Here is a 6,195-nt window from a genome sequence, read left to right on the forward strand (position 1 = left end):
TCCCTTCCAGCCCTAACGTCTATGAAATCTATGAAAAAAAATCAGGAAATTTATCGGGGGGAGGGGGGGGGGAAATCAGTAAAAACTGAGAACGCAGAACACTACGTATACTTGATTCCAACAGGAATTGAGTTCTTTAAAAGTAGTACTTTGGGTGTTGATTCATCCTTCTTACCTCCCAGCACTCCCCCTCTTCCTCCACAAACACAGTGCCCTTTCATATTTGAGACACCGCTAGAAAATCCAAATGATTTTGGTGGTCTGTTAGAACCTGGGAGTCTCAACAGTTCACCGACTCCTTGATATTTTGCAACCCAAGCCCTGAATCCTGCAGTTCTTACTCAGGCAAACCCACCCTGACTGAAATGGGAGCTTTGTGTGAGGTAGCAATGCAGGATCAGACTTCTCCATCTTTAATTCATACCAACAGGTTCTGATCCTGATCAGGTACTGAATGTACTCCAATGGCATTGATTAAAATGGGAGTGCTGAACACTTGGTGTCCAACAGGAAAAGTTCTCTGTGTTTCCTTGTGTTTGTGCTAGTATGGCTAGCAGCACTTTGTACGATCTATTGAAATGATATAAATGGGCTCTTGGCTTGTTTGCGTACAGGTTGCCAGCACCATCCAGTATGGAAAACACCCAGCCTTGAGTTGTCATATTTCATTCCATTGGTGTGGCTCGTTCAGCATGTTCAGTGGTACTTTCAGGTGGACAAATTGCACCTGGAGAACGAATACGCAAAACTTATTCTAGGGACTGCTCAGCAGGAATACACTTGTTCTATCTTTTGGGTGCACTGTGCACCTTTTTGTACTGTCCTACCCAGCGTCCCTAGGCACTGCCCACCTGCATGCACCCTTTGCATATCTCAACAAACTTGCAGCAGGAGTCCACTGCTTCTCATTGGGCACGTCTACATGAGATGTTTACTGCGGAGCTGACTAATCCTGCTTCAGCCCTGGTCCAATTATACTCAGTTCACAGCAGACCCACCAAGACTGAATGAGGACTGAATTTGCTCCTCTTTTCTAGTTCCTGATTTTTTCAGCTGTTCTGTTGTTCCCCTCATCACCTCAGTTTCTTCCCATAGGTCCTTGGTTTTGCTTTGCTTCATCCTCCTTATTGCTGTAAAGCTTCATTGATGCCACTGATCACTTCTGCTTTCCTTTAAAACTGACATTGTGTTTGGCCCTCTCCTTGGTATATGTAGGCTCAGTTCTGCTCCTACTGAAGCAAGCAGCAAAACCATCTGCTGATTTTGGTGCAACTGGGACTGGATCTCTGCTTCTCTCTAGAAGATTTCCAGAGAAGACTTGCTAGTTGTTTCCTTTTAAAAAGATTCTTCTTCCCCATCTGAAGGATTGGGATTAAAAGCAAGCCCCGTGCTACTCTTACAGACTGGTCATATACTTCTTGTTTATATTGACACTAGCACAAGGACAGGACTCATAGGCACAAGGATCATAGGCCGAGTGTGGTGAAGGATTTCTCCTTGATTCCCTTTGGTCTCATCAGGCCCTCACCCTCTCTTGGATTCTATCATGATTTAGCATGTGGCCACAGCCATACTCACATACTCTGTGAGCAGCGTGCATAGACCTTTCAATGCTAGACACACAAGCCACCATTCCTTGGGCTAAAGAACTTTTTCTGCTGGCAGGCTTTGTCTGTGGCTACTAGCCACTAGAGGGAGGGATGATGAATTGAAGAGCCAATCTATTGAAACATGAGCAGACACTAGCAGTATTAGTATTATTGCAGCAACCTCTAGGTCCGTGGTTCTCTCAACATTTTTTAGACACAAGGCACCTTTGAGTAGACCTGAGGCACCCCTCGGAAAATGCCAGCTATTCATTTTCACTCTTTTCTAGAATACCAAAAAGTAATGGAAAAGTTTTTCTGTTGCAAAGAACTCAGAAAATTCGTAATTATGGATTTCTATTTGAAATTGCGGGGTTTATCCTGTGAATCACGTTTGCAAACGTAATGGTGCTAACACCGTGTGACACTGTGGCACCCCCAAAAGGATTTTGAGGCAGCCCAGGGTGCCATGGCACCTTGGCTGAGAATCACTGCTCAAGGCTCTCCCCACAAGCTGTCCCCAACCCCATGGATGACAGTATTGAGCAAAGAACATGCTGCAGGCAATGTCATGCTTTGTTTTTCTCTGTCAAGCTTAAGTTTAATTATGTCACCACAAGCAACAGAAGAGACTCTCGAGGTAACATGTAGCTTCCAAGCTATGGGTTGATAACCAGCAATATAGATGTTTCAGTTGTGAACCTGGGCCCCGTTTTGCTAGACGCTATAAAAAACACATGGCTTCTATCTTTGGGAATTAGATTTACTAGTTAATTGTTTCTTGCTGCAGGCAATGACACGGTTCTTTCTTTGGTTCTTGATAGAGCACAAGTATTACAGGAACGTGCTGAAAGAATGGTTATTTTTATTATAATTTAATTTCTCAGAACCAGAATGGTGGATTGAAAAAAACCCCCAAACCCTTCGGGAATTATTGTTTAATTCTAAAACCTCCTAGATGCCACACGTTGTTTTCAAACTTTAACTGGTTTAATGTGTGTGACAGTAATGTGTGAGACAAACTGGGAAATGTTTGTATTTTTATTAATATGGTCCATGTGTTGTTTGAAGATAGATTCTATGGAATTAGATAAAAAGGGGGGTGGGCTGTTAAAGGTTATAAACTGGAGAGGTTATACACAGGAAAGGTTAACACAACAACACAGATCCTTAAGAAAACCAAGATCCCAAACCCAATGTTGCCAACTTAGCAATTTTTTCACTAGATCTAGCAATGTACGGGGGTGCCTGGTTACAGAAAGTAGGGATTACGGATCCTGTATCAGTCGCTATCTGTCATACTTAGTAATTCCCTAGTGCATGGGTGTCAAAGACACAGCACATGGGCCAGATCCGCTGTGCAGAACTGTTGTCTGGCCTGTGTGGCCAGAAATTTAGTATCAGGGTAGCCCCATGGCAGTTAACACTATGGACATCCACCCCACTACAAAATTTCTAGACTCGTGGGCAGCCCCGCAGGCCAGATGACCTGACACTGCTCCAGACCCAACGTGTGAACCGTCTCCCTGCTCCAGGTCAGGCCTGGGGTGAGACCCATGCTACTTAACCAGCCAGCAAGGTTGGATGAGTTAGACAGCCCTGGTATAGGGGCATTTCTGACGATACCAGAAGATCTACCTAGTGCCATCAAGTGAATTTGAGGTTTGACTGGTGAATTTCTGCTCTCAGACCTTAGGAACAATTCCCTTACGTATGATGAATATTAAGGCATCTTAGACTGAGATTGCTAAAGGCTACCCAGGAAGTCCCAGACAGCGGACATGCATGTTGACAGATAAAAAGCAGTAAAGAGGTATTTTCTCATAACACAAGGTCTTGAACTGAGGTTTTAAGTCAGATGAACCTACCTAAAAGGTTCCTCAAAAACTTACACTCCAATCTCTCTCATATACCACAGCCACAAAACACTCAGCAAAAAACAGCAAAGTGCCATGGGAAAACAGCAGGAGAAACAAGGGTGCCACTGATGCCTTCACCACCTCCATGGCATGGGGTAATTTTAGCGAATTAAGCCCATGCATGCAACTCAGATTAATGTCTCATGCTTTTATGGAACTCCGGAGACCATCAAATGCAGTTCATGTATTTATGCACCAGAAGTAGGTAGTGAAAAATCACTGTATTTCTCTAGTGAATACAAAGTGCAAATGATATTTTTTTTCTTGTGTAATTATACATGTAATTCTCTTACATGTACACCATGCCACAGAGGATTGATGGCTGCCTACTGAAAAGTACTGAACAGCCGGGGTAACACTAGCAAAATCCAGCTGTATGTGTTTTCCTCTATGGTACGTTAGTTCCTAGGGAATCAATGCTAGTTACTGGTTGGAGCTGAGGAGCCAAGGCTGTGGGATGCCAGTCCCATCTCTGCTTTGCAACCCCCAGCAAATCATTTAACCTTACTCTGAACCTGTTTTCCTATATGCAGAACAGCTGTAATGATCTTTGCCTTTCTTACAAAGGATTTCAGATGTGGCGTGGCGAGACATGTGACAAATGACCATATCCTGCAAAGCCATGGTGCAGCTGAAGATGCTGGATATTGACTAAATGACTGCTCTTTTTGTGCTGGTTGATCTGGAGGTCATGTTAGGTAGCATTAAGGTCACTAGCGTGCAACTGAATAGCTGCAATACCTACTTGAGCCTCTTTCACATTCTGACGTACACTGTTCATACTTATTTTTTCTAATATTTTTTTCCATCTTATGGATTTACTGAATCTTGGCTCATAAGCATATTAAGAAAATTCATGTCCACATATAGCTTTGAAGTCACTGGATGAGAAGTGATATAAGTGCAAATAGTGCTGTTTTTGTAAGAAAAATAGCTAAATCAAAGTTTGATATACTATATGGATATTGCACAAGTATTTCCATTATATCACTGATATGGATCAGAAAATTTCAGTATGCACATCCTTCAAATGCAAGTGTAATTGATACAAGATATGTATCTTAATGTACATCTTGAATAAACACATAGAAGACCACACCATAATGGAAAACAGATTTTGTGCTACAGTGTGCAATCATGCATTTACATCTAAACTGAACTTTGGGTTTATAAAACAAATCTTAAATCAATCATACTCAAAGGACATATCAGCAGCTCGCATATTTATAAATTCCAAGAAACCCTTTAGTGAAAAGGCTTGGGAAACATGTTCCTACTAGAAAGAAGGGGGGAAGGGTTGAGGTAACAATTCAAACAATCTGGGAAAAAAGTTGAACAAACACTGAAGACAACAGAATAGAAACCAGATGCAAGATATTCATTTACTGCATCTTCAAAGGAAGTTTTGAGCTTTATTTTAAATAAGGCTGAGAGAAAAGAATAAAGTATTGATGAAGAACATACCCAAATTCATTTGTGGTTAATACTATAATTTTGACTCAACAACCCGGCGTGGAGGGATAAAAAAGTACATTATGCCAATGACAAGCCCACAGATGAGTAAAGAAACAAAATAGAACTTGGTTAGAGGGGTAAAATCTTGGAGGAGGAGGAGGGAGAATGGGAAATTGCAATAGCATCATAGGAGAATTTCCTGAATATCTGAGGTGTCTACACATGCACATCAGAAGTGTGAAGAATAAATGGGAGGAGCTTGAAATCTTAGTATAGAGCCACAAGTATGACATAATTGGCAGTTATAGAGACTTAGGAGCTAAGCCACAGTAATGGAGGACTGGTAGGGAAGGACACAGATTGATCTAAAGCCACAGCGGCCAAACCACAGCTCGCCGGCACGGTACATGTGGCTCTCTGGAAACTGGCCAAAGCCCTGCCCGCTTCTCCTGAGGTGGCTCTGGGGGACTGTGCAGCCTAGAACCTCCCTTTGCTCTGGGTTTCCCTGTGGACAGTGCCCTGAGCCCGCTCTCCTCCTTCCTCCTCTTCCCCTGGGACTGCCAGCTCAGGCACTGGACTGTCAGGATGGGGACTGCAGTGCGCTGCTTACCCTGTGGTGCACTCCCCGTGGAGAAAGCCAGAGCAGCTTGGTGCTGTGGCGGCAGAAGCCCAATCCTGCAGCCAGCACCCAGCGGCTGCCGGCAGAAGTGGGGTGGAAGGGGGAGAATATAGTTAATCCTATGGATGATGGAAAGGGAAAGTCCTATCAACAACTGGAAGATGAGCAGTGGATGCAGGAGCCGATGTTTTTCACTGTTGTTATGTAGTATCGACAAACTCTCAACCTGTCTCTCCAAGGGAAGGATAAGATTATTTCTAACTTGACTCAGACAGTTTTCAGCTTCCAGAACAAGGTAAAACTTCTGCAAAGAGTCAGTTTCAAGAGACTTCAACCACTTTCCCCATTCAAGAGTAGGGTAAACTCATTCCCTGAAATCAAAGTAGAGGATCGCAAACTTGAAGAGTACAGTTGTAAAGAACAAGGACTGTTTGAGGGGTGTAGGTTGTAGCTGTGTTGGTCTAAGATCATAGGCAGACAAGGTTTTTTGAGTAAATCTGATGTCTTTTATTATTTTATTTGAGTTGGTCTAATAAAAGATATCAGATTTACTCAAAGAACCTTGTCTGCCACAGACTGTTTGATGACTTTCAAGCCAGGTTTGAAGACTTGAGAT

This window comes from Gavialis gangeticus, unplaced genomic scaffold, assembly GCF_001723915.1.
Source record: "Gavialis gangeticus isolate Ggan-Ray unplaced genomic scaffold, GavGan_comp1, whole genome shotgun sequence".
NCBI classification, from domain to species: domain Eukaryota; kingdom Metazoa; phylum Chordata; order Crocodylia; family Gavialidae; genus Gavialis; species Gavialis gangeticus.